Source organism: Lampris incognitus, unplaced genomic scaffold (assembly GCF_029633865.1).
Source record: "Lampris incognitus isolate fLamInc1 unplaced genomic scaffold, fLamInc1.hap2 scaffold_58, whole genome shotgun sequence".
NCBI classification, from domain to species: Eukaryota; Metazoa; Chordata; class Actinopteri; order Lampriformes; family Lampridae; genus Lampris; species Lampris incognitus.
In genome coordinates, this window is record NW_026611546.1 from 470,875 (window position 1) to 481,970 (window position 11,096).

The following is an 11,096-nucleotide window of genomic DNA, read 5'->3' on the forward strand; positions in this document are numbered from 1 at the left end:
CTTTTCTCGTCGAGAAAAGGCGTTTAACGCGATAAAAAGGTTTAGTGCTTTATGAATACGGGCTAGCTTACCAAAAGTACAAATGTGAACTAAATAAGGCCGGGAGTCGTTTTTATTGCTTAAAACACGATTTCTCGACCAGAATATGCTTTTTCAAAAAAGCCATGTTCCCATGGCGAGAGACTTGTTTTCTGTGAGAAAATGCATTAAAAGGAGGGATTTCATCAGAAACACTATAAATACATATTGTACTTGTCTGAAAACGCACAGAACCTTGAAATAGAAGGTTTCTCACCAAAAAACACATGGGTGAAACCCCTATCTTAAGGCTCTGAGTGTTTGCACACATGTACAAACAGGCATGTTTAAACTATAACGTTTTTAGTGAAATCATGTTTCTCTCGAGGAGAAAACGCGTTTAAAGCCATAAAAAGATCTCACTGTGTTTTGGAATTGACCAAGCTACCAACAACCTAAAAAATGATCAGAACTGGAGAAATTACATATTGACATTGGGTGAAATCATGTAACTCTTAAGGACGTGTTGCAGACTTGTTGAATAGATTCATTTTTCTTGTTTTGTTTGTTTTTGATGAAATTGTGCTTTTCTCGTCGAGAAAAGGCGTTTAACGCGATAAAAAGGTTTAGTGCGTTATAAATACGGGCTAGCTTACCAAAAGTACAAATGTGAACTAAATAAGGCCGGGAGTCGTTTTTATTGCTTAAAACACGATTTCTCGACCAGAATATGCTTTTTCAAAAAAGCCATGTTCCCATGGCGAGAGACTCGTTTTCTGTGAGAAAATGCATTAAAAGGAGGGATTTCATCAGAAACACTATAAATACATATTGTACTTGTCTGAAAACGCACCTAACCTTGAAATAGAAGGTTTCTCACCAAAAAACACATTGGTGAAACCCCTATCTTAAGGCTCTGAGTGTTTGCACACATGTACAAACAGGCATGTTTAAACTATAACGTTTTTAGTGAAATCATGTTTCTCTCGAGGAGAAAACGCGTTTAAAGCCATAAAAAGATCTCACTGTGTTTTGGCATTGACCAAGCTACCAGCAAACCTAAAAAATGATCAGAACTGGAGAAATTACACATTGACATTGGGTGAAATCATGTAACTCTTAAGGACGTGTTGCAGACTTGTTGAATAGATTCATTTTTCTTGTTTTGTTTGTTTTTGATGAAATTGTGCTTTTCTCGTCGAGAAAAGGCGTTTAACGCGATAAAAAGGTTTAGTGCGTTATGAATACGGGCTAGCTTACCAAAAGTACAAATGTGAACTAAATAAGGCCGGGAGTCGTTTTTATTGCTTAAAACACGATTTCTCGACCAGAATATGCTTTTTCAAAAAAGCCATGTTCCCATGGCGAGAGACTCGTTTTCTGTGAGAAAATGCACTAAAAGGAGGGATTTCATCAGAAACACTATAAATACATATTGTACTTGTCTGAAAACGCACAGAACCTTGAAATAGAAGGTTTCTCACCAAAAAACACATTGGTGAAACCCCTATCTTAAGGCTCTGAGTGTTTGCACACATGTACAAACAGGCATGTTTAAACTATAACGTTTTTAGTGAAATCATGTTTCTCTCGAGGAGAAAACGCGTTTAAAGCCATAAAAAGATCTCACTGTGTTTTGGCATTGACCAAGCTACCAACAACCTAAAAAATGATCAGAACTGGAGAAATTACATATTGACATTGGGTGAAATCATGTAACTCTTAAGGACGTGTTGCAGACTTGTTGAATAGATTCATTTTTCTTGTTTTGTTTGTTTTTGATGAAATTGTGCTTTTCTCGTCGAGAAAAGGCGTTTAACGCGATAAAAAGGTTTAGTGCGTTATGAATACGGGCTAGCTTACCAAAAGTACAAATGTGAACTAAATAAGGCCGGGAGTCGTTTTTATTGCTTAAAACACGATTTCTCGACCAGAATATGCTTTTTCAAAAAAGCCATGTTCCCATGGCGAGAGACTCGTTTTCTGTGAGAAAATGCATTAAAAGGAGGGATTTCATCAGAAACACTATAAATACATATTGTACTTGTCTGAAAACGCACAGAACCTTGAAATAGAAGGTTTCTCACCAAAAAACACATTGGTGAAACCCCTATCTTAAGGCTCTGAGTGTTTGCACACATGTACAAACAGGCATGTTTAAACTATAACGTTTTTAGTGAAATCATGTTTCTCTCGAGGAGAAAACGCGTTTAAAGCCATAAAAAGATCTCACTGTGTTTTGGCATTGACCAAGCTACCAACAACCTAAAAAAATGATCAGAACTGGAGAAATTACACATTGACATTGGGTGAAATCATGTAACTCTTAAGGACGTGTTGCAGACTTGTTGAATAGATTCATTTTTCTTGTTTTGTTTGTTTTTGATGAAATTGCTTTTCTCGTCGAGAAAAGGCGTTTAACGCGATAAAAAGGTTTAGTGCGTTATGAATACGGGCTAGTTTACCAAAAGTACAAATGTGAACTAAATAAGGCCGGGAGTCGTTTTTATTGCTTAAAACACGATTTCTCGACCAGAATATGCTTTTTCAAAAAAGCCATGTTCCCATGGCGAGAGACTCGTTTTCTGTGAGAAAATGCATTAAAAGGAGGGATTTCATCAGAAACACTATAAATACATATTGTACTTGTCTGAAAACGCACAGAACCTTGAAATAGAAGGTTTCTCACCAAAAAACACATTGGTGAAACCCCTATCTTAAGGCTCTGAGTGTTTGCACACATGTACAAACAGGCATGTTTAAACTATAACGTTTTTAGTGAAATCATGTTTCTCTCGAGGAGAAAACGCGTTTAAAGCCATAAAAAGATCTCACTGTGTTTTGGCATTGACCAAGCTACCAACAACCTAAAAAATGATCAGAACTGGAGAAATTACATATTGACATTGGGTGAAATCATGTAACTCTTAAGGACGTGTTGCAGACTTGTTGAATAGATTCATTTTTCTTGTTTTGTTTGTTTTTGATGAAATTGTGCTTTTCTCGTCGAGAAAAGGCGTTTAACGCGATAAAAAGGTTTAGTGCGTTATAAATACGGGCTAGCTTACCAAAAGTACAAATGTGAACTAAATAAGGCCGGGAGTCGTTTTTATTGCTTAAAACACGATTTCTCGACCAGAATATGCTTTTTCAAAAAAGCCATGTTCCCATGGCGAGAGACTCGTTTTCTGTGAGAAAATGCATTAAAAGGAGGGATTTCATCAGAAACACTATAAATACATATTGTACTTGTCTGAAAACGCACCTAACCTTGAAATAGAAGGTTTCTCACCAAAAAACACATTGGTGAAACCCCTATCTTAAGGCTCTGAGTGTTTGCACACATGTACAAACAGGCATGTTTAAACTATAACGTTTTTAGTGAAATCATGTTTCTCTCGAGGAGAAAACGCGTTTAAAGCCATAAAAAGATCTCACTGTGTTTTGGCATTGACCAAGCTACCAGCAAACCTAAAAAATGATCAGAACTGGAGAAATTACACATTGACATTGGGTGAAATCATGTAACTCTTAAGGACGTGTTGCAGACTTGTTGAATAGATTCATTTTTCTTGTTTTGTTTGTTTTTGATGAAATTGTGCTTTTCTCGTCGAGAAAAGGCGTTTAACGCGATAAAAAGGTTTAGTGCTTTATGAATACGGGCTAGCTTACCAAAAGTACAAATGTGAACTAAATAAGGCCGGGAGTCGTTTTTATTGCTTAAAACACGATTTCTCGACCAGAATATGCTTTTTCAAAAAAGCCATGTTCCCATGGCGAGAGACTTGTTTTCTGTGAGAAAATGCATTAAAAGGAGGGATTTCATCAGAAACACTATAAATACATATTGTACTTGTCTGAAAACGCACAGAACCTTGAAATAGAAGGTTTCTCACCAAAAAACACATTGGTGAAACCCCTATCTTAAGGCTCTGAGTGTTTGCACACATGTACAAACAGGCATGTTTAAACTATAACGTTTTTAGTGAAATCATGTTTCTCTCGAGGAGAAAACGCGTTTAAAGCCATAAAAAGATCTCACTGTGTTTTGGCATTGACCAAGCTACCAACAACCTAAAAAATGATCAGAACTGGAGAAATTACATATTGACATTGGGTGAAATCATGTAACTCTTAAGGACGTGTTGCAGACTTGTTGAATAGATTCATTTTTCTTGTTTTGTTTGTTTTTGATGAAATTGTGCTTTTCTCGTCGAGAAAAGGCGTTTAACGCGATAAAAAGGTTTAGTGCGTTATGAATACGGGCTAGCTTACCAAAAGTACAAATGTGAACTAAATAAGGCCGGGAGTCGTTTTTATTGCTTAAAACACGATTTCTCGACCAGAATATGCTTTTTCAAAAAAGCCATGTTCCCATGGCGAGAGACTCGTTTTCTGTGAGAAAATGCATTAAAAGGAGGGATTTTATCAGAAACACTATAAATACATATTGTACTTGTCTGAAAACGCACCTAACCTTGAAATAGAAGGTTTCTCACCAAAAAACTCATTGGTGAAACCCCTATCTTAAGGCTCTGAGTGTTTGCACACATGTACAAACAGGCATGTTTAAACTATAACGTTTTTAGTGAAATCATGTTTCTCTCGAGGAGAAAACGCGTTTAAAGCCATAAAAAGATCTCACTGTGTTTTGGAATTGACCAAGCTACCAACAACCTAAAAAATGATCAGAACTGGAGAAATTACATATTGACATTGGGTGAAATCATGTAACTCTTAAGGACGTGTTGCAGACTTGTTGAATAGATTCATTTTTCTTGTTTTGTTTGTTTTTGATGAAATTGTGCTTTTCTCGTCGAGAAAAGGCGTTTAACGCGATAAAAAGGTTTAGTGCGTTATAAATACGGGCTAGCTTACCAAAAGTACAAATGTGAACTAAATAAGGCCGGGAGTCGTTTTTATTGCTTAAAACACGATTTCTCGACCAGAATATGCTTTTTCAAAAAAGCCATGTTCCCATGGCGAGAGACTCGTTTTCTGTGAGAAAATGCATTAAAAGGAGGGATTTCATCAGAAACACTATAAATACATATTGTACTTGTCTGAAAACGCACCTAACCTTGAAATAGAAGGTTTCTCACCAAAAAACACATTGGTGAAACCCCTATCTTAAGGCTCTGAGTGTTTGCACACATGTACAAACAGGCATGTTTAAACTATAACGTTTTTAGTGAAATCATGTTTCTCTCGAGGAGAAAACGCGTTTAAAGCCATAAAAAGATCTCACTGTGTTTTGGCATTGACCAAGCTACCAGCAAACCTAAAAAATGATCAGAACTGGAGAAATTACACATTGACATTGGGTGAAATCATGTAACTCTTAAGGACGTGTTGCAGACTTGTTGAATAGATTCATTTTTCTTGTTTTGTTTGTTTTTGAAGAAATTGTGCTTTTCTCGTCGAGAAAAGGCGTTTAACGCGATAAAAAGGTTTAGTGCGTTATGAATACGGGCTAGCTTACCAAAAGTACAAATGTGAACTAAATAAGGCCGGGAGTCGTTTTTATTGCTTAAAACACGATTTCTCGACCAGAATATGCTTTTTCAAAAAAGCCATGTTCCCATGGCGAGAGACTCGTTTTCTGTGAGAAAATGCACTAAAAGGAGGGATTTCATCAGAAACACTATAAATACATATTGTACTTGTCTGAAAACGCACAGAACCTTGAAATAGAAGGTTTCTCACCAAAAAACACATTGGTGAAACCCCTATCTTAAGGCTCTGAGTGTTTGCACACATGTACAAACAGGCATGTTTAAACTATAACGTTTTTAGTGAAATCATGTTTCTCTCGAGGAGAAAACGCGTTTAAAGCCATAAAAAGATCTCACTGTGTTTTGGCATTGACCAAGCTACCAACAACCTAAAAAATGATCAGAACTGGAGAAATTACATATTGACATTGGGTGAAATCATGTAACTCTTAAGGACGTGTTGCAGACTTGTTGAATAGATTCATATTTCTTGTTTTGTTTGTTTTTGATGAAATTGTGCTTTTCTCGTCGAGAAAAGGCGTTTAACGCGATAAAAAGGTTTAGTGCTTTATGAATACGGGCTAGCTTACCAAAAGTACAAATGTGAACTAAATAAGGCCGGGAGTCGTTTTTATTGCTTAAAACACGATTTCTCGACCAGAATATGCTTTTTCAAAAAAGCCATGTTCCCATGGCGAGAGACTTGTTTTCTGTGAGAAAATGCATTAAAAGGAGGGATTTCATCAGAAACACTATAAATACATATTGTACTTGTCTGAAAACGCACAGAACCTTGAAATAGAAGGTTTCTCACCAAAAAACACATGGGTGAAACCCCTATCTTAAGGCTCTGAGTGTTTGCACACATGTACAAACAGGCATGTTTAAACTATAACGTTTTTAGTGAAATCATGTTTCTCTCGAGGAGAAAACGCGTTTAAAGCCATAAAAAGATCTCACTGTGTTTTGGAATTGACCAAGCTACCAACAACCTAAAAAATGATCAGAACTGGAGAAATTACATATTGACATTGGGTGAAATCATGTAACTCTTAAGGACGTGTTGCAGACTTGTTGAATAGATTCATTTTTCTTGTTTTGTTTGTTTTTGATGAAATTGTGCTTTTCTCGTCGAGAAAAGGCGTTTAACGCGATAAAAAGGTTTAGTGCGTTATAAATACGGGCTAGCTTACCAAAAGTACAAATGTGAACTAAATAAGGCCGGGAGTCGTTTTTATTGCTTAAAACACGATTTCTCGACCAGAATATGCTTTTTCAAAAAAGCCATGTTCCCATGGCGAGAGACTCGTTTTCTGTGAGAAAATGCATTAAAAGGAGGGATTTCATCAGAAACACTATAAATACATATTGTACTTGTCTGAAAACGCACCTAACCTTGAAATAGAAGGTTTCTCACCAAAAAACACATTGGTGAAACCCCTATCTTAAGGCTCTGAGTGTTTGCACACATGTACAAACAGGCATGTTTAAACTATAACGTTTTTAGTGAAATCATGTTTCTCTCGAGGAGAAAACGCGTTTAAAGCCATAAAAAGATCTCACTGTGTTTTGGCATTGACCAAGCTACCAGCAAACCTAAAAAATGATCAGAACTGGAGAAATTACACATTGACATTGGGTGAAATCATGTAACTCTTAAGGACGTGTTGCAGACTTGTTGAATAGATTCATTTTTCTTGTTTTGTTTGTTTTTGATGAAATTGTGCTTTTCTCGTCGAGAAAAGGCGTTTAACGCGATAAAAAGGTTTAGTGCGTTATGAATACGGGCTAGCTTACCAAAAGTACAAATGTGAACTAAATAAGGCCGGGAGTCGTTTTTATTGCTTAAAACACGATTTCTCGACCAGAATATGCTTTTTCAAAAAAGCCATGTTCCCATGGCGAGAGACTCGTTTTCTGTGAGAAAATGCACTAAAAGGAGGGATTTCATCAGAAACACTATAAATACATATTGTACTTGTCTGAAAACGCACAGAACCTTGAAATAGAAGGTTTCTCACCAAAAAACACATTGGTGAAACCCCTATCTTAAGGCTCTGAGTGTTTGCACACATGTACAAACAGGCATGTTTAAACTATAACGTTTTTAGTGAAATCATGTTTCTCTCGAGGAGAAAACGCGTTTAAAGCCATAAAAAGATCTCACTGTGTTTTGGCATTGACCAAGCTACCAACAACCTAAAAAATGATCAGAACTGGAGAAATTACATATTGACATTGGGTGAAATCATGTAACTCTTAAGGACGTGTTGCAGACTTGTTGAATAGATTCATTTTTCTTGTTTTGTTTGTTTTTGATGAAATTGTGCTTTTCTCGTCGAGAAAAGGCGTTTAACGCGATAAAAAGGTTTAGTGCGTTATGAATACGGGCTAGCTTACCAAAAGTACAAATGTGAACTAAATAAGGCCGGGAGTCGTTTTTATTGCTTAAAACACGATTTCTCGACCAGAATATGCTTTTTCAAAAAAGCCATGTTCCCATGGCGAGAGACTCGTTTTCTGTGAGAAAATGCATTAAAAGGAGGGATTTCATCAGAAACACTATAAATACATATTGTACTTGTCTGAAAACGCACAGAACCTTGAAATAGAAGGTTTCTCACCAAAAAACACATTGGTGAAACCCCTATCTTAAGGCTCTGAGTGTTTGCACACATGTACAAACAGGCATGTTTAAACTATAACGTTTTTAGTGAAATCATGTTTCTCTCGAGGAGAAAACGCGTTTAAAGCCATAAAAAGATCTCACTGTGTTTTGGCATTGACCAAGCTACCAACAACCTAAAAAAATGATCAGAACTGGAGAAATTACACATTGACATTGGGTGAAATCATGTAACTCTTAAGGACGTGTTGCAGACTTGTTGAATAGATTCATTTTTCTTGTTTTGTTTGTTTTTGATGAAATTGCTTTTCTCGTCGAGAAAAGGCGTTTAACGCGATAAAAAGGTTTAGTGCGTTATGAATACGGGCTAGTTTACCAAAAGTACAAATGTGAACTAAATAAGGCCGGGAGTCGTTTTTATTGCTTAAAACACGATTTCTCGACCAGAATATGCTTTTTCAAAAAAGCCATGTTCCCATGGCGAGAGACTCGTTTTCTGTGAGAAAATGCATTAAAAGGAGGGATTTCATCAGAAACACTATAAATACATATTGTACTTGTCTGAAAACGCACAGAACCTTGAAATAGAAGGTTTCTCACCAAAAAACACATTGGTGAAACCCCTATCTTAAGGCTCTGAGTGTTTGCACACATGTACAAACAGGCATGTTTAAACTATAACGTTTTTAGTGAAATCATGTTTCTCTCGAGGAGAAAACGCGTTTAAAGCCATAAAAAGATCTCACTGTGTTTTGGCATTGACCAAGCTACCAACAACCTAAAAAATGATCAGAACTGGAGAAATTACATATTGACATTGGGTGAAATCATGTAACTCTTAAGGACGTGTTGCAGACTTGTTGAATAGATTCATTTTTCTTGTTTTGTTTGTTTTTGATGAAATTGTGCTTTTCTCGTCGAGAAAAGGCGTTTAACGCGATAAAAAGGTTTAGTGCGTTATAAATACGGGCTAGCTTACCAAAAGTACAAATGTGAACTAAATAAGGCCGGGAGTCGTTTTTATTGCTTAAAACACGATTTCTCGACCAGAATATGCTTTTTCAAAAAAGCCATGTTCCCATGGCGAGAGACTCGTTTTCTGTGAGAAAATGCATTAAAAGGAGGGATTTCATCAGAAACACTATAAATACATATTGTACTTGTCTGAAAACGCACCTAACCTTGAAATAGAAGGTTTCTCACCAAAAAACACATTGGTGAAACCCCTATCTTAAGGCTCTGAGTGTTTGCACACATGTACAAACAGGCATGTTTAAACTATAACGTTTTTAGTGAAATCATGTTTCTCTCGAGGAGAAAACGCGTTTAAAGCCATAAAAAGATCTCACTGTGTTTTGGCATTGACCAAGCTACCAGCAAACCTAAAAAATGATCAGAACTGGAGAAATTACACATTGACATTGGGTGAAATCATGTAACTCTTAAGGACGTGTTGCAGACTTGTTGAATAGATTCATTTTTCTTGTTTTGTTTGTTTTTGATGAAATTGTGCTTTTCTCGTCGAGAAAAGGCGTTTAACGCGATAAAAAGGTTTAGTGCTTTATGAATACGGGCTAGCTTACCAAAAGTACAAATGTGAACTAAATAAGGCCGGGAGTCGTTTTTATTGCTTAAAACACGATTTCTCGACCAGAATATGCTTTTTCAAAAAAGCCATGTTCCCATGGCGAGAGACTTGTTTTCTGTGAGAAAATGCATTAAAAGGAGGGATTTCATCAGAAACACTATAAATACATATTGTACTTGTCTGAAAACGCACAGAACCTTGAAATAGAAGGTTTCTCACCAAAAAACACATTGGTGAAACCCCTATCTTAAGGCTCTGAGTGTTTGCACACATGTACAAACAGGCATGTTTAAACTATAACGTTTTTAGTGAAATCATGTTTCTCTCGAGGAGAAAACGCGTTTAAAGCCATAAAAAGATCTCACTGTGTTTTGGCATTGACCAAGCTACCAACAACCTAAAAAATGATCAGAACTGGAGAAATTACATATTGACATTGGGTGAAATCATGTAACTCTTAAGGACGTGTTGCAGACTTGTTGAATAGATTCATTTTTCTTGTTTTGTTTGTTTTTGATGAAATTGTGCTTTTCTCGTTGAGAAAAGGCGTTTAACGCGATAAAAAGGTTTAGTGCGTTATAAATACGGGCTAGCTTACCAAAAGTACAAATGTGAACTAAATAAGGCCGGGAGTCGTTTTTATTGCTTAAAACACGATTTCTCGACCAGAATATGCTTTTTCAAAAAAGCCATGTTCCCATGGCGAGAGACTCGTTTTCTGTGAGAAAATGCATTAAAAGGAGGGATTTCATCAGAAACACTATAAATACATATTGTACTTGTCTGAAAACGCACCTAACCTTGAAATAGAAGGTTTCTCACCAAAAAACACATTGGTGAAACCCCTATCTTAAGGCTCTGAGTGTTTGCACACATGTACAAACAGGCATGTTTAAACTATAACGTTTTTAGTGAAATCATGTTTCTCTCGAGGAGAAAACGCGTTTAAAGCCATAAAAAGATCTCACTCTGTTTTGGCATTGACCAAGCTACCAGCAAACCTAAAAAATGATCAGAACTGGAGAAATTACACATTGACATTGGGTGAAATCATGTAACTCTTAAGGACGTGTTGCAGACTTGTTGAATAGATTCATTTTTCTTGTTTTGTTTGTTTTTGATGAAATTGTGCTTTTCTCGTCGAGAAAAGGCGTTTAACGCGATAAAAAGGTTTAGTGCGTTATGAATACGGGCTAGCTTACCAAAAGTACAAATGTGAACTAAATAAGGCCGGGAGTCGTTTTTATTGCTTAAAACACGATTTCTCGACCAGAATATGCTTTTTCAAAAAAGCCATGTTCCCATGGCGAGAGACTCGTTTTCTGTGAGAAAATGCATTAAAAGGAGGGATTTCATGAGAAACACTATA